The 19,258-nt window shown below is 42.7% G+C and overlaps 1 protein-coding gene across 3 annotated transcripts in view; it reads right to left on the bottom strand.

Moving 5' to 3' along the window:
* hdac5 (histone deacetylase 5) overlaps positions 1–15,734 on the bottom strand; it is an 88,144-nt gene extending 72,410 nt beyond the window's left edge. For all 3 annotated transcript variants that reach the window (XM_064986319.1, XM_064986318.1, XM_064986320.1), the window contains exon 1: positions 15,574–15,734. The gene's annotated coding sequence lies outside the window, so the exon portion shown is untranslated. The remainder of the gene's footprint in view (positions 1–15,573) is intronic.
* Between the last annotated feature and the right edge of the window lie 3,524 nt (positions 15,735–19,258).

The following is a 19,258-nucleotide window of genomic DNA, read 5'->3' as shown; positions in this document are numbered from 1 at the left end:
GCCTCTTTTCTAAATCAATAGGTTACTTAATCATTTCATCACCGTGTGAATGTGAAAACACACATTCTAAATTACTTGTGTAAATTTCTCCCTGCTTATGTATGATGGTCTATTTCTTAGGTCGCGAAATAGATAAAACCTTAGTCGTTGCTTCCTTGATCTCTAGTATAGCTATTATATCCATGACATACATTTGTTACAAGGGGATTTCACCATGGGAGGTCTGATTTCATCCATCTAGGGTTCTGCTCAACATAAATGAAAATCTATTTTCTCTTTATTCCAATTAGCCTTAAAAAAAAAAATGCTGGAATCCATACTTGGTGAATATGCCACGTCCCTTTGCAATATTACAACAGAAGTTAGATCAAACTACGGACAGTTCATTTCCCTCAGACATTGCATGCACGATATAACAGCAGAGGTACTGCACATTTTTTTTGTTGCCAGATGCTCCTCTCAGTTTCATCAACAAATCAAAAACGATAAATGCTCTGGGGCGAGCAGTGGCGCCGTTTCACCTTAACACAAAGCAGCAAATATTCTAAATCACTTCAATAAACTCCTGTCAAGGTAGCCTAATCACAAGCAATAAAATGTGCATTATGTTCGAGTTGATTTTACAAAGAAGTTATTCACGCACTTTGCAGACAAAAACCAGAGCAAATGACATTATACAAATTGACATATTTTGTATTCACACAGCTGGATGAACACTGGCACAGTGCCAATTTATGTCTTTTTCATTCATTGACAGCGATGAATTTTGGGTATTTGAACATGCAACATCCCGGTTAAATCCTGAACATGCAACGTTGTCTCCTTACGCCACATTGTAAAAGGTCCAACAAAGTGCCTGCTTTATGCTTAATCCACATTCATCTCGGTTTGCTCTGCAGCTGCTGTTGGGTCTACCTACATCCTACAGGAGTCCTGGCAGTTCCACAGCCCACTGGGGCACCCTACATTTTGGACAGTGTCCCTCCCTGGACCTGCGGCCTCACCTACTGGGCAGAGGGAGCAACTGCATGGGCAGGACGTGGCCAGACATATTTTTCATAGCTACATCTTTTTTCTTTAAATAGGGAGACACTGTTTTCAGCACTTACAGTACCAGTCAAAAGTTGACACCTACTCATTCAAGGGTTGCTTTATTTTTACTATTTTCTACATTGTAGAATAGTAGTGAAGACATCAAAACTATGAAATAACACATATGGAATCATGTAGTAACAAAACAAGTGATATATATATATATATAACATATATGAGATTCTTCTAAGTAGCCACCCTTTGCCTTGATAACAGCTTTGCACACTCTTGGCATTCTCTCAACCAGCTTCATGAGGTAGTCACCTGGAATGCATTTCAATTAACAGGTGTGCCTTCTCAAAAAGCTCATTTGTGGAATTTCTTTCCTTCGTAATGCGTTTGAGCCAATCAGTTGTGGTATACAAAAGATAGCCATATTATGGCAAGAACAGCTCAAATAAGCAAAGAGAAACAGTCCATCATTACTTTAAGACATGAAGGTCAGTCAATGCGGAAAATGTCAAGAACTTTGATAAGTTTCTTCAAGTGCAGTCGCAAAAATCATCAAGCACTATGATGAAACTGGCTCTCACGAGGATCGCCACAGAAAAGGAAGACTCAAGAGTTCAAATCAAACTGTATGTCACATGCGCCGAATACAACAGGTGTAGACCTTAGTGAAATGCTTACTAAAAAGCCCTTGACCAACAATAAAAAAAAAAGTGTTAAGATCTGATTTTCTAAAATAAACTGAAGTTAAATAAAATGTAATAAGAAACATAGTTAAAGGGCAACAATAAAATAACAGTAGCGAGGCTATACACAGGAGGTACAATGTCAATGTGTGGGGCGCCAGGTTAGTCGAGGTAATGGGGGGGGGGGGCAGTATGACTAGGGTGGCTGGATTCTTAAGCAATTTTTAGGGCCTTCCTCTGACACCGCCTTGTATAGAGGTCCCGGATGACAGGAAGAGTGGCCACAGTGATGTACTGGGCCATACGCACAACCCTCTGTAGTGCCTAGCAGTCTTAGGACGAGCAGTTGCCATTCCAGGCGGTGATGCAACCAGTCAGGATGCTCTCGATGGTGCAGCTGTAGAACTTTGAGGATGTGGGGACCCATGCCAAATCATTTCAGTCAGTTGAGGGGGAATAGGCATTGTCATGCCCTCTTAACCACTGTCTTGTTGTGTTTGGACCATGATAGTTTGTTGGGGATGGACACCAAGGAAATTGAAGCTCTCAAACTTCTCCACAACAACCCCGTAGTGGAACAGTAGTCTTCGACCATCTCCTTTGTTTGACCTCTGCTGCAGAGGATAAGTTCGTTATGGTTAACTGTACCTCAGATTGCAGCCAAAATAAATGCTACAGAGTAACAGACATCTCAACATCAACTGTTCAGAGGAGACTGAAATCAGACCTTTATGGTCAAATTGCTGCAAAGGAACCACTACTAAACTACACCAATAACAAGGAGAGACTTGCTTGGGCCAAGAAACACGAAGAAAAGGACATTAGACTGGTGTAAATCTGTCCTTTGGTCTGATGAGTCCAAATTTGAGATTGTTGGTTCTAACCGCCGTGTCTTTGTGAGACGCAGGGTAGGTGAACAGATGAGCTCTGCATGTGTAGTTTCCACCGTGAAGCATGGAGGTGGGATGGTGCTTTGCTGGTGACACCGTCTGTGATTCATTTAGAATTCAAGGCATACTTACCCAGCATGGCCACCACAGAATTTTGCAGCGATACTCCATCCCAGCTGGTTTACGCTTTTTGGGACTAAAATAATTTTTTTTCAAAGGCGCAATGACCCAACACACCTCTAGGCTGTGTAAGGGCTATTTGACCAAGGAGAGGGATGGAGGGCTGCATCAGATAACCTGGCCTCCACAATCACCCGACCTCAACCAAATTGAGATGGTGTGGATGAGTCGGTGTGGATGAGTCAGACCACAGAGTAAAAGAAAAAGCAGCCAACAAGTGCTCAGCATGTTTGGGAACTCTTTCAAGACTGTTGGAAAAGCATTCCAGGTGAAGATGGTTGAGAAAATGCCAAGTGTGCCAAGCTGTCATCATTGCAAAGGGTGTCTATTTGAATAATCTCAAATAAACTACATTTTGATTTGTTTAACACTTTTTTGGTTTCTACATGATTCCATGTGTTATTTCATAGTTTGTCTTCACTATTATTCTACAATGTGGAAAATTGTTAAAATAAAGAAAAAAAACTGTTGAATGAGGTAGGTGTCCAAACTTTTGACTGGTACACACACAAATAAAAGTTAGTCGGCCAAAAACGTGAACAAATCCAGATTATTTTTAGGCCATGTCGCCCAACCCTATTTACTACTGCAGTGTAATTCCTGGAAAGCGGATCTAAGTCCCACTCATCAGTCGCGGAAGTCTCGCCTCTAAGCCGTATGATTTAATGGATTGGAGTTAGCGCTGAAAGCCCATGCAGTACCTCCATCCCTGTGCCTTCCGCACTGAAGCAAGGCTCTCAGGCGTCGTGCCCAAACATGTCGCTGATCGTTTAATGCTCTTAAAACTACTCTCCTCAGCTGTCCCCTCCGGTTTAACAATGGCCTCTTGTCAGCACATCGGCTAAATATATTCATCTTTCTCTAGGGTTTTGTTTGGTTTTGCAAGGTTATCTGGGAACAGTCATGAGGATTAGACTAAACGACAAGAACATGTCACTTTAGTCGCTCATACGTTTAGATACCAAAATCACCAAGGCCAATTTGTGACAGGATGGCATTGTTGCACCAATTGCAAGAAATATCTCAAATTGAAATTATACTTTTTTGACATTGTTAATTTTATGCAGCCTTTCTAAAGTTAGGGACAAAGTGCCATTAACCTTTCTCCTGTACACCCACAGAGGATGACATTTCCTCTAATTGCATACAATATGTCAGCTAAATCTGAAAACGTGTCTGGAGTGTGTTATGGGGCTAAGCAAATGGCTCTCTGTGTGATATTCCAGAAGTTGGTAAGCAACTCTCCCTGCAGGATCCCAAGGCACTCGGTCAGATGACATGCTCCGGCAAGGGCCTGGCTTCATCACAGCATACACAGAAAGCTTGGTTATAGAAACCGTGTCACAGGGATAATGGGATGCTTTGTCGCAGGTTTGTTTTAGAACCTTTAACCACCTGTGACTGCTGGCCTAGCCACTTTCACAGGCTGCATTATCCTAAGGACGTGCGACTGGGGATAAAAATATCAGCTCATCTTTTTTTTTACCCTTTGCAGTACGACTGCGTGATGGTGCAAGGAGACTCATCTGGAGAATATCCTAAGTGGGGGTCTCCGCCTCCTCGCATTATCACTGAAGACACCTCCAACCTCCAACAGCCAGGATGTGCTGCTAAGTGACATGCTCTGTCCTCAGACCTTGACATCAGCTTATGCTTGAAGCCATGACTTAAAATGGTTCAACATATGAAGCACAGAAATTGTACAGCAAGAAATTCTTAGAATTGCAGGGGGAGCTTTAAGCAGGAGCAAATCAATTTGCAACAAGCAAATATGATTCATGTTTAAATTGGCTGCGGTCAACTTTAATGCATAGCATTTATGAATGCAATGGCCTTCCAGCAATGCAACAGAAAGGCCTGTGGCACTGAGTCAGGTCTGGTCCAAAATCAGAACCACATAAGGAGGATCCTTTGTGCTCTTATAAACAGAACCAAAGATGGCGTCTGACACTCAGTAACCCAGCAAAAATGTGTGCTGCTGCTGCACATCCCCCTCAGCCAGCCCTCAAAGTCAAGGCGAGAGAGCGACCAGCAGATTCTCAAGGAGAAAGGAGGGACGCTGCACTCAGCAGCGCCTTTCCCAGTAGCAGGGACGAAATGGCCCCATCTCCCCTTGACGCCATACCTTACATACAAAACAGAGAACATGCAGGCTCTCAATGGCAGTGTGGCACCTTTAACTTACCTTGAAGCTAAATTGTTCACTTAAATAGCAGAGAGAGATAGGTCTAGTTAGTTGATTAAAAAATGTAGTCCAATGAAGCATGTCTAGGCAATGGCCTTATAACTTGTCCAAGGATGTTTCATTAGGATCCAGACACCAAACTACTCACTTCAGTCAAATGATTTTCCCCAACACTGAAGTGCCTCACAGAAATGATACAATCAAAACAATTTCGGGTCAGCACATTGCTCAAGGGTAGGAGGATGGCACCTATTCCTTCTGGAATTTGAACCAGCAACACAGCCTAAGTCACATGCCCATTTCTCCAAGAATAGGCTTTTCTGGGGGCTAGTATTGTAAACGTGCATGGAATATTGGGATGGAGGCTGTCAACTGTGGGTTTTATCCGATCAACACTGGTAACCAGATTTCCAGGATATAAGTATTTTTTATTTTTTATTTCAGCATTATCATTAACATACAGCAGAGGTTATTTTTGCTTCACACTATAGCCTAAAGTTTTCTACAGTGTACGAATCCAAGTGTCCATTCATTTTTGCATCGCAAACAGAATAGGCGAACATCAAGGCCCTGTATCTTCAGGGCAGTGCATGGGCAGGGCTGTTCAATAGCATTTAACACCTTGTGTGATTCATTTGGACAAATGACTCTGCTTCAAATCATTTATGAACTGTTTTAAAAAATTAAATAAGAGTTGCAATCTCTATGTGCTGAACCTACTTTGTGAAGGAGTAGGCCTAATCTCTCATGAACAGATTGCACGTAACATAAAAATGGTAGTAGCAGCAGCAGAATCTGTGGAGAGCCTGTGGGATGGCACAGACGAGCCCAAACTGGCTGAGAGTTTCCGTTTAGCGGGATTAAGACTTTGCTAGTCTCGTTAGTACATTTACACAATATTTAAATTCTGGGTGTCCGAGATCAGAGAAGCAAAGTTCGACCCATCAAGTTTAATTCAGGCAATCATTATAAAAGATACACATTTCAAAAATATACATTAGTAACCCACAGAGAAAGCACATTTAAAAAGTATACTGTTCAGTGGCCATGTTCTGAGGCAAAAGTTACTTATATCCTTCCTCATAAGGAAAAGGTCCCCTATGGAACACAGGATCTCAATGTGTGACCCTTTAAGTCTTGACATCTGGGTGCACCTCAGCCACGCTCAAGGTCCTAAACGATATCCTAACTGCCATCGAAAAGAGACATTACTGTGCAGCAGTCTTCATCGACCTGGCCAAGGCTTTCGACTACGTCAATCACCACATTCTTATTGGCAGACTCAACAGTCTTGGTTTCTCAAATGATTGCCTCGCCTGGTTCACCAACTACCTCTCAGAAAGAGTTGTGTGTGTCAAATCGGAGGACCTGTCGTCCGGAACTCTTGCAGTCTCTATGGGGATGCCATGGGGTTCCATTCTCAGGCCGACTTCTCTGTATACGTCATTGTCGCCGCTCTTGCTGTTGCTGATTCTCTGATCCACCTCTATGCAGATGACACCATTCGGTATATTTCTGGCCCTTCTTTGGAAACTTATCAAACCTCCAGACATATTTCAATGCCATACAACTCTCCGTCCGTGGCCTCCAATTGCTCTTAAATGCAAGTAAACTAAATGCATGCTCTTCAACCGATCACTGCCTGCACCTGCCCGCCCGTCCAGCATCACTACTCTGGACGGTTCGGACTAAGAATATGTCGACAACTACCTAGGTGTTTGGCTAGACTGGAAACTCTCCTTCCAGACTCACATTAAACATCTCACATCCAAAATTAAATCTAGAGTCGGCTTCCTATTTCACAACAAACCCTCCTTCACTCACGCCGTCAAACAAATCCTCATAAAACTGACCATCCTACCGATCCTTGACTTCGGGGATGTCATTTACAAAATAGCCCCCAACACTCTACTCAGCCAATTGGATGCAGTCTATCACAGTGCCATCCGTTGTCACCAAAGTCCCATAGATCCCCCACCACTGCGACCTGTACGCTCTCGTTGGCAAGCCATCGCTTCCAAACCCACTGGCGCCAGGTTATCTACAAGTCTCTGCTAGGTAAAGCCCCGCCTTATCTAAGCTCACTGGTCAAAATAGCAGCACCCACCGCTCCATATCTCACTGGTCACCCCCAAAGCCAATTCCTCCTTTGGCTGCCTTTCCTTCCAGTTCTCTGCTGCCAATGACTGGAACGAACTGCAAAAAAAAAAAAAAAAAAAAAAAAAAAAAAAAATCACTGAAGCTGGAGACCCATATCTCCCTCACTCGCTTTAACTTCACTAGGGTAGGGGGCAGTATTTGGAATTTTGGATGAAAAGCATACCCAAATTAAACTGCCTGCTACTCAGGCCCAGAATATAGGGTATGCATATAATTAGTAGATTTGGATAGAAAACTCTTAAGGTTCCAAACTGTTCAAATAATGTCTGAGTATAACACAACTGATATGGCAGGAGAAAACCAGAGGAAAATCCAACCAAGAAGTACTATTATTTTGAAAGGCTGTTTTTCCATTGAAAGCCTATCCACCATACAAAGACTTAAGACCCAGTTCACGGTCTCTATGGCTTCCTTTACATGTGGCCAGTCTTTAGGCATTGTTTCAGGCTTTTACTCTGGAAAATGAGGGAGATACAGCACTTTCAATCAGTGGCAACTTCCATTCATCAGCCATGCGCCTGATCGGGAACGCGCCTTTCTTGTTTCTCCTTTCCTATAGACGAAACTTTGGTCCGGTTGAAATATTATTGATTATTTATGACAAAAACAACCGGAGGATTGATTTTAAACACGGTTTGGCATGTTTACTAACTTTTATTGTACTTTCGTTTTACTTTTCGTCTGGACTTAGTGCCCGCGCCTTAACTTTTTAAAGCACCCATCCCGTTAGCGGGATCATTTTCATCAACACCCGCTGAATTGCAGTGTACCAAATTCTAATTACTAAACATATTTAAATTTTCATGAAATCATAAGTGCAATATAGCAAAACACAGCTTAGCTTGTTGTTAAGCCACCTGGCGTTTCAGATTTCAATACAGCTTTTCGGCAAAAGCATAACAAGCTTTTATGTAAGAACATCCCTCTCAGTAGACAAAATATTACAAACACCTAGCAGCCAAGTAGACTGTCACGGAAGTCAGAAAAGCAATAGATTAAGTCGCTTACCTTTGATGATCTTCGGATATTTTCACTCACGAGACTCCCAGTTACACAATAATTGTTCCTTTTGTTCCATAAGGATTATTTTTATATCCAAAATACCTCCATTTGTTTGGCGCGTTATGTTCAGAAATCCACAGGCTCGAGCGGTCATGACATCGCAGACGAAAATTCCAAATAGTATCCGTAATGTCCACAGAAACATATCAAACATTTTTTTATAAATCAATCCTCAGGTTGTTTTTAAAATATATAAATCGATAATATATCAACCGGGATTGTCGCTTTTTCAATAGGAGAGGGAGAGACAATGGCTGCCCCACTCTGTTGCGCAAGCAAAACTCATGCGAACACCCAGCTATCCACTTACGCGATGTTATCTTTCTCAATCATTTTTCAAAATAAAAGCCTGAAACTATGTCTAAAGACTTGACACCATGAGGAAGCGATAGGAAAAGGAATCTGGTTGATATCCCTTTAAATGGAGCGAAGGCAGGCTATGGAACATGAAGCTTTCAAAATAGAAGCCACTTCCTGGTTTGATTTTCCTCGGGTTTTCGCCTGCAATATCAGTTCTGTTATACTCAGACAATGTTTCGACAGTTTTGGAAACTTTAGGTGTTTTCTATCCTAATCTGACAATTATATGCATATTCTAGTTTCTGGGCCTGAGAAATAGGCGGTTTCAAATGAGTACGTTTTTTAGCCAAAAACAAAAATCCTGCCCCCTACACTCAAGAAGTTAAGCATTGAGATTACTGGACAAAATGCAAACAAAAAAGGAGGTATTTGGTCATAAAGAGGGCCATTATCGAACAAAACAGACATTTGTCTAACATGGAGATTTGGGAGTGCCACCAGATGAAGATCAAAGGTAAGTGATTCATTTTAATGCTATTTCTGACACTCTCCTTGGCTAGAAAATGGCTGTATGGGTTTCTGTGGCTAGGTGCTGACCTAACAATCGCACGGTGTGCTTTCGCAGTAAAGCCTTTTTGAAATTGGACACTGTGGTTGGATTTACAATACGTTTCTTTAAAATGGTGGATAATGCTTGTATGTTTGAGGAATTTCAATTATGGAATTTCTGTTGTTTTGAATTTGGCGCCCTGTAATTTCACTGGCTGTTGTCGAGGTGGGACGCCAGCTGTCAGAGCAGCTCACAGATCACTGCACCTGTACATAGCCCATCCAACTACCTCATCCCAACAGCGCATTTATTTAGCTCCTTTGCACCCCAGTATCTACTTGCACATTAATCTTCTGCACATTTACCATTCCAGTGTCTAATTGCTTTATTGTAATTACTTCGCCACCATGGCCTATTTATTGCCTTACTTCATTTGCACTCACTGTATATATATATTTTCTCTTCATTTCTCTACTCTATTATGTTTGTTTATACCATGTGTAACTGTGTTGTTGTATGTGTCGAACTGCTGTGCTTTATATTGGCCAGGACTCCCTAAAATGTATCAGCATATCGATTGAGCCACCAGGGCTGGCAAAACCTTGGATCACTGTTATTCTAACTTCCGCGACGCATATAAGGCCCTGCCCCGCCCCCCTTTCGGAAAAGCTGACCACGACTCCATTTTGCTGATCCCTGCCTACAGACAGAAACTGAAACAAGAAGCTCCCACGCTGAGGTCTGTCCAACGCTGGTCCGACCAAGCTGATTCCACACTCAAAGACTGCTTCCATCACATGGACTGGGACATGTTTCGTATCAGGCAACAACATTGACGAATACGCTGATTCGGTGTGCGAGTTCATTAGAACTCCTTCCAGTTCTCTGCTGCCAATGACTGGAACAAACTACAAAAAGCACTGAAACTGGAAACACTTATCTCCCTCACGAGCTTTAAGCACCAACTGTCAGAGCAGCTCACAGATTACTGCACCTGTACATAGCCCACCTATATTTTAGCCCAAACAACTACCTCTTTCCCGACTGTATTTAATTTATTTATTTTGCTCCTTTGCACCCCATTATTTTTATTTCTACTTTGCACATTCTTCCATTGCAAATCTACCATTCCAGTGTTTTACTTGCTATATTGTACTTACTTTGCCACCATGGCCTTTTTTTGCCTTTACCTCCCTTATCTCACCTCATTTGCTCACATCGTATATAGACTTGTTTATACTGTATTATTGACTGCATGTTTGTTTTGCTCCATGTGTAACTCTGTGTCGTTGTATGTGTCGAACTGCTTTGCTTTATCTTGGCCAGGTCGCAATTGTAAATGAGAACTTGTTCTCAACTTGCCTACCTGGTTAAATAAAGGTGAAATAAATAAAATAAATAGAACGTGCGTTGAAGATGTCGTTCCCATAGCAACGATTAAAACATTCCCTAACCAGAAACTGTGGATTGATGGCAGCATTCGCGTGAAACTGAAAGCGCGAACCACTGCTTTTAATCAGGGCAAGGTGACTGGTAATATGACCGAAAACAAACAGTGCAGCTATTCCCTCCATAAGGCTATCAAACAAGCTAAGTGTCAGTATAGAGACAAAGTAGAATCTCAATTCAACGGCTTAGACACAAGAGGTATGTGGCTGGGTCTACAGTCAATCACGGACTATAAGAATAAATCCAGCTCAGTCACGGACCAGGATGTCTTGCTCCCAGGCAGACTAAATAACTTTTTTGCCCGCTTTGAGGACAATACAGTGCCACTGACACAGCCTGCAACGGAAACATGCGGTCTCTCCTTCACTGCAGCCGAGGTTTAGTAAAACATTTAAACGTGTTAACCCTCGCAAGGCTGCAGGCCCAGACGGCATCCCCAGCCGCGCCTTCAGAGCATGCGCAGACCAGCTGGCTGGTGTGTTTACGGACATATTCAATCAATCCCTATACCAGTCTGCTGTTCCCACATGCTTCAAGAGGGCCACCATTGTTCCTGTTCCCAAGAAAGCTAAGGTAACTGAGCTAAACGACTACCGCCCCAGAGCACTCCCTTCCGTCATCATGAAGTGCTTTGAGAGACTAGTCAAGGACCATATCACCTCCACCCTACCTGACACCCTAGACCCACTCCAATTTGCTTACCGCCCAAATAGGTCCACAGACGACGCAATCTCAACCACACTGCACACTGCCCTAACCCATCTGGACAAGAGGAATACCTATGTGAGAATGCTGTTCATCGACTACAGCTCGGCATTTAACACCATAGTACCCTGCTAGCTCGTCATCAAGCTCGAGACCCTGGGTCTCGACCCCACCCTGTGCAACTGGGTACTGGACCTCCTGACGGGCCGCCCCCAGGTGGTGAGGGTAGGCAACAACATCTCCACCCCGCTGATCCTCAACACTGGGGCCCCACAAGAGTGCGTTCTGAGCCCTCTCCTATACTCCCTGTTCACCCACAACTGCGCCGCAATGCATGCCTCCAACTCAATCATCAAGTTCGCGGACGACACAACAGTGGTAGGCTTGATTACCAACAACGACGAGACGGCCTACAGGGAGGAGGTGAGGGCCCTCGGAGTGTGGTGTCAGGACAATAACCACACACTCAACGTCAACAAAACTATGGAGATGATTGTGGACTTCAGGAAACAGCAGAGGGAACACCCCCCTATCCACATCGATGGAACAGTAGTGGAGAGGGTAGTAAGTTTTAAGTTCCTCGGCATACACATCACAGACAAACTGAATTGGTCCACTCACACAGACAGCATCGTGAAGAAGGCGCAGCAGCGCCTCTTCAACCTCAGGAGGCTGAAGAAATTCATCTTGTCACCAAAAGCACTCACAAACTTCTACAGATGCACAATCGAGAGCATCCTGGCGGGCTGTATCACCGCCTGGTATGGCAACTGCTCCGCCCACAACCGTAAGGCTCTCCAGAGGGTAGTGAGGTCTGCACAACGTATCCCCGGGGGCAAACTACCTGCCCTCCAGGACACCTACACCACCCGATGTTACAGGAAGGCCACAAAGATCATCAAGGACAACACCCACCCGAGCCACTGCCTGTTCACCCCGCTATCATCCAGAAGGCGAGGTCATTACAGGTGCATCAAAGCTGGGACCGAGAGACTGAAAAACAGCTTCTATCTCAAAGCCATCAGACTGTTAAACAGCAACCACTAACATTGAGTGGCTGCTGCCAACACACTGACTCAACTCCAGCCACTTCAATAATGGGAATTGTTGGGAAAGGATGTAAAATATATCACTAGCCACTTTAAACAATGCTACCTAATATAATGTTTACATACCCTACATTATTAATCTCATAGGTATACGTATATACTGTACTCTATATCATCTACTGCATCCTTATGTAATACATGTATCACTAGCCACTTTATCTATGCCACTTTGTTTACATACTCATCTCATATGTATATACTGTACTCGATACCATCTACTGTATCTTGCCTATGCTGCTCTGTACCATCACTCATTCATATATCTTTATGTACATATTCTTTATCCCCTTACACTTGTGTGTAAAAGACAGTAGTTTTGGAATTGTTAGTTAGATTACTTGTTAGTTATTACTGCATTGTCGGAACTGGAAGCACAAGCATTTCGCTACACTCGCATTAACATCTGCTAACCATGTGTATGTGACAAATAAAATTTGATTTGTAAATGAGAACTTGTTCTCAACTAGCCTTCTTGGTTAAATGTAATTCAACTGGGCACATGCAGATGTGTTCCAAAAAAGTATCCAGATGTTTGCAGATAAGATCAGGTTAGGGTTATCTGATAGCCAAGAGGGCAGAAATCAAGAGTGTGTGACAAGACAACCCTTGAGCAAAAAGCTGATGCTGGAGATGGTTTAGCCAGTGGTTCTTCGTTTACTTGGAGTGACTTAAAATGAGGGCAATTCCACAGCAACTGTGATGCTGAGATTTTTCATTTTAAAATGCATGCAAAACAAAATCCAATGATTAAAGTTAAACAACCCATACAACTCCATGCACAAGGACTTAAGTGTCCTTTTTCATTGAAAATGGTTACTTGTAAGGCCACTCGAGGACTGTGAGAGGCATCCACACACCCACACACAACCACACACATGAGAGAAGCAGCATTTCTGTCAATCAACTGATCTCTAGCAAATCTTTGACACCTAATCAAAGACAGGCATTTGTCATCAATTTCATTTTCGGAGAAAATCCTTCTTCATTACCTCTGGCTCCATCCAACTTCTGCACAATGGAGCTGTGCAAGACAGCCAAATGACTTGCGAGCCAAAACCACAAGCAACATCTTTTCATAGGGTTTAGGGTGGCCTGCAGGTAAAATGTTAGCGTGTACATACACAGAGCAAGCTACAAATCAAAATCTTACTTTGGAATCCACTGTAGACTATACATTGAGTGTAAAAAAAAAAACATTAGGAACACCTGCACTTTCCATGACAAACTGACCAGGTGAAAGTTATGATCCATTATTAATGTCACCTGTTAAATCCACTTCAAATCAGTGTAGATGAAAGGGGGGGGCAGGTTCAAGAAGGATTTTTAAGCCTTGAGGCATGGAATGTGTATGTGTCATTCAGAGGGTGGATGGGCAAGATAAAATATTTAGGTGTGGGGGGAGGGTATGGTAGTAGGTGCAGGGGGGGGAGGGTATGGTAGTAGGTGCAGGGGGGAGGGTATGGTAGTAGGTGCAGGGGGGGGGGTATGGTAGTAGGTGCATTGGGGGGGGGGGGGGTATGGTAGTAGGTGCGGGGGGGACTGGTTTGCGTGTCAACCGCAACGCTGCTGTGTTTCACACTCAACGGTTTCCTGTGTGTATCAAGAATGGTCCACCACCCAAGGGACATGCAGCCAACTTGACACAACTGTGGGAAGCATTGGAGTCAACATGGGCCAGCATCCCTGTGGAACACTTGACACCTTGTAGGCCATGCCCCAACAAAGTGAGGGCAAAAGGGGTGTGCAACACAATATTAGGGAGGTGTTGTAGTGTTTTGTACACCGAGTATCTAGGCATACCTTTGATAAATGTCATGTTCCTTTCATAACCATTATGACTATCATGAAAGTAACTGTAAAAATACAACTTTGCTAGCAGACAATCCATTGTGATAACCGACACTGACCATAAATGGAGAAACTATTCAGACATCTCTACATGAGGAGGAAACCTACTGGTCTGTACTTCACTATCTATGCCTAAAAAAGGTGCTTCCAGTAATGCAAATTAGTATTTTGGGGAGCAAGGAAGGCACTGATATTGCATTAATTGGCCTAAGCCATTATGACAAGGTAAAACTCTGTCGTTCTGCCCCTGAACAGGCAGTTAACCCACTGTTCCTAGGCCATCATTGAAAATAAGAATTTGTTCTTAACTGACTTGCCTGGTTAAATAAAGGTAAAATAAAATGTTATTTAACTAGGCAAGACAGTTAAGAACAAACTCTTATTTACAATGACAGCCTACCAAAAGGCCTCCAGGGGGGACTGGGGCTGGGATGAAAAATAAAATATAGGACAAAAACACACATCACGACATAAAGAGAGACTTAAGACAACATAGCACGGCAGAAACATGACTACACAGAATGGTAGCAACAACGTGGGACAAACAGCACAAAAGGGCAAGAAGGTAGAGAGAACAATACATCACGCAAAGCAGCCACAACTGTCAGTAAGTGTCAATAATTGAGTGAAGTGAATGAAGAGATTGAGAAAACTGTCCAGTTTGAGTGTTTGTTGCAGCTCATCATTTTAATTAGCATATATATTGAATATGCAAAAACAGGCTTCCGACTGTGCGGGGTCCTCGCTCTCTCACACACACGTTAGGCATATTAACTGTATACACCAATAGAAACAACTAGCAGGGAGTGGGACCCCAACTCAGGTGGCACCATCGCCTTAAAAAAATGCGGCGTCGCAAACTAGCTGACGACTGCAATGGGGGTTACCAGAAGAAGTGGAGATTGCAGAAGTGGCAAACTAACTAGTCATTTCAACTCGAACAAAATTTGCTAAACATGGACACAAATTGCCATGGAAGGCACCGACGGGTGCGGTACTGCTTTTAGCACCCACCCTAAAAAAAATGTATCTAATGTGATAGCGAAGTTAGCTAGTAACGTTAGCTATCTGGAAGTAGGCTGCTGATAAGCTAACGTTAGCTAGCAAGCTAACTAGATGTCTGGGAACATTTACAACCGGGCTAACTGACGCTTTAAATCAGATGCCAATACTGTGTCAGTTTGTTAACTTGGCATTTTCCAAATTAGAACAATCCATTCATGCACATGTACATTAGCTAAAGTAACTTCATTGCTGGTTAACTAGCTATCAAAACTTCATAGCGTTCTCTCAGCTTGTTAGCTAGCCAGGAGTAACCAAACGCATCAGATGAAAATATCGCTGTATAAAAACATTTCTTACCAGCAGTAGACGAAAGATACATTATCTCCCAGAAAACATAACGTACCTGATTGTCGTTCTCCTTTTCGCTGCTCGGAGATTGCCTTTTCGACCGTTACACTTCTTAATCGGTTTAATAATATTTTGGGGGGATGAAATGTCTAATTTTCCCTGTTACAACTCTCTTTCCTCCATATTTTGAGCTCCTCCACCAACAACATGAATGACGTTTGTCCCATGTCACGTGACCCCATCTGTTGGCGCTAAAAATAGATTATACACCCAATGAGTAACTCAGTACTGCAGGACAGATACCCAACACAGTCGCAGTTGTAGACACTCCTACCACGGTCGGAGTGAGTAGTAAAGGACTGCAAGTTTCCTACCAAAATCTTGGTTGCGCAGAATGTGCAGCGCATCATTTTGGGAAGGCTATCAATGTCAATCTTGGGCGCCACTATTAGATATACTCAGAACAGAAAGTTACAGAGTATGCTAGACTAGAGCATGGGAAACATGTTTACATTGCCAAAGCATGTGGAATAGATCATAAACAAAAGTGAAATAAACAGAAATTAACAGTTAAAGCTTTAAAATAATAGAGCAATTTCTATTACTGGCTATGTATAGTGTTGTAGCAATGTGCAAAGAGTTGAAGTAAGAAATGGAAAATAAATAGTATGTGGATTCTATTGGGAAGTGTAGGTAGCACACGTGACGATGTTTTTCTCTTTAGGGAGTAGAGATAATTTCCTTAATTAGTATTGCTAACCAGATGTAAAATTATGTTTTGATTAATTTAATGGAGTGGGTTAGGTCTGCTCTATACCAAATGAGTCTCTTCCCTGTTTCACACCTGGTAGTTTGGTGGACTACCAGCTCTCTCTCTCTCTCACTCACTCACTCACTCACTCACTCACTCACTCACTCACTCACTCACACACACACACACACACACACACACACACTTAATCTCACTCGCCCAAGGGTGGTAGACCTTGCATTTGCACGGTGTTGTCACCTTATACATGCAAACTCTTATTCTCAAACTCTCTATTCTGGCCACATAGTGCACTGTCTTACTGCACAAGGAGAGAGATTGCCCTACACTCTCACTGTTACTGTTTGGTTTCCTGTGTGCCCATAAGTGGGGTCTCGTCAGTCTGTCTGTCACAAACCAATATTGTCAGTAATGTGAACCCTCCTACAGAGGTGGGAAAGGACGTCATGCCTCCCAGGGAGCCAGCAATGGCTGCCTCTCTTACGTCAGAAAATGCCATTTGTGTGAACATGGTGAGGTGGGATCGATAGATTCACGTTGAAAGACAAGATAGAAGCTAAAAATAACACAGGCAGTGCTGCAAAACAGGCTAAAAGCGAACAAAAGCAACCGTTTGTTCCACTGGTCTGACAGCAAAAGAGAGAGAAGGGAGTGGAGGAGAGAAGAAGGTTGAAAATAGAGGAAATAGGTATATTCTGACAGGGATTTTTACTCATGTTGGCCTGACCCACAGGTGTCTTGGATTTTATGGTGTATTTGCCTGCTTTTGATTTGTCAGGTCACACAAAGTAGTTGGAGAGATTTGAGGCTGCATTTTCAGTGCAAAATAGCCAATTAATTCTACCTATGAAGAACAATAAGGATGAGATTGACATGTGCTCCGAGAGAGAAAGAGAGAGATATATGAAGACACCGTAGCAATGACTCATCATTACCTCATTATGATTGCGCAGAGAGAGAGATATGGGTAGATGCATTGTCTTACAGCGTGTCGATTCCGTAGGACTCGGGGGTACAATGGGGTAGGGATAGGATGATAGTGGTTGTACTGTGGGGTCCTGTGTGGCTCAGTCAGTAGAGCATGGCGCTTGCAACGCCAAGCGTCGTGGGTTCGATTCCCACTGGGGCCACCCATATGCAAAAGTAGTGGCCCCAGCCGACTTGTAAGTCGCTTTGGACAAAAGCGTCTGCTAAATGGGATATATTATTATATTATATTTACTCATTATGATATACAGATGATGCCCTATATATCAACATTATAATCAATGAAAATGTAATGGGGTATAAATATGCTACAAATGTTGATCATTAAATCTAAACAGGAACTTTAGTTATCTTACAATTCCACGTTACAAGCATAGAACCTACAGAGATCCCCTTCAGTCAAGGTACTGTCCCAATCTACAGCAGGTGACCTTACCAGAAGAAAGGATAAGGGAATCTGGAATCAAAACTCCATGTCATGCAGAACAAGTCATGCACAGTGTGTACTATGACCACCTAAAGAATGAAGAGAATGAGACAATGCTAAAGCATAGCAATATATGCCTCAATGTCATTTGCATATCTAAGTACAACAGCTGCAAGGAAATGGTTAGATGGATGTTATGATTGTTTGTACAAGCTTCAGTCAAGATTCAGGCATTCATGACTAGGGTAAAGTGACTCTTGATATGAAAAATGTATTTCCAAAACGCTATATCCATTTTCAGAAATGTTGGTAAATTAGCTTTTGTTGTTTAAAAAACGTTTTGTGTTTTTTCACCATCTAATCATGGCATGGGGTTGTTCAATGACAGACATGTATTTATTGGAAATGTATCACTTGATGGTTTCATTTCAGATAGAAAAATAACCGTTGTTTTTGCAAAACGCTATATAACTTCCTCACTCTCCAATAAATAAGTAGTACTGCTAGGTTTTACAGAGTCAAATGTAACAAAGAACTACTTGTTTCATAAATAACTTTCTTTACAAATGATACATTTGTGAAATCAATATAATTTTGTTTAAATTAATCAATATGGTAATATAAGATCTGTATGTAAACATGTACATTTGACATTTTAGTCATTTAGCAGATGTTGCTATCCAAAGTGACTTACAGTTACTGGGGTCATCTTAAACCTCAAACTACTGACTGGGGTCATCTTGACCCTCAAACTACTGACTGTGGTCATCTTAACCCTCAAACTACTGACTGTTGTCATCTTGACCCTCAAACTACTGACTGTGGTCATCTTGACCCTCAAATTACTGACTGGGGTCATCTTAACCCTCAAACTACTGACTGGGGCCATCTTAACCCTCAAACTACTGACTGTGGTCATCTTAACCCTCAAACTACTGACTGTGGTCATCTTAACCCTCAAACTACTGACTGTTGTCATCTTGACCCTCAAACTACTGACTGTGGTCATCTTGACCCTCAAACTACTGACTGGGGTCATCTTGACCCTTAAACTACTGACTGGGGTCATCTTAACCCTCAAACTACTGACTGGGGTCATCTTAACACTCAAACTACTGACTGGGGTCATCTTAACCCTCAAACTACTGACTGGGGCCATCTTAACCCTCAAACTACTGACTGTGGTCATCTTAACCCTCAAACTACTGACTGTGGTCATCTTAACCCTCAAACTACTGACTGTTGTCATCTTGACCCTCAAACTACTGACTGTGGTCATCTTGACCCTCAAACTACTGTCTGTGGTCATCTTAACTCTCAAACTACTGACTGGGGTCATCTTGACCCTTAAACTACTGACTGGGGTCATCTTAACCCTCAAACTACTGACTGGGGTCATCTTAACCCTCAAACTACTGACTGGGGTCATCTTAACCCTCAAACTACTGACTGGGGTCATCTTAACCCTCAAACTACTGACTGGGGTCATCTTAACCCTCAAACTACTGACTGGGGTCATCTTAACCCTCAAACTACTGACTGGGGCCATCTTAACCC

The sequence above is a fragment of the Oncorhynchus masou genome, chromosome 14 (assembly GCF_036934945.1).
Source record: "Oncorhynchus masou masou isolate Uvic2021 chromosome 14, UVic_Omas_1.1, whole genome shotgun sequence".
NCBI classification, from domain to species: Eukaryota; Metazoa; Chordata; class Actinopteri; order Salmoniformes; family Salmonidae; genus Oncorhynchus; species Oncorhynchus masou.
Note: the sequence above shows the minus strand (reverse complement) of the source record. Positions and strands in the feature narration are given on the sequence as shown.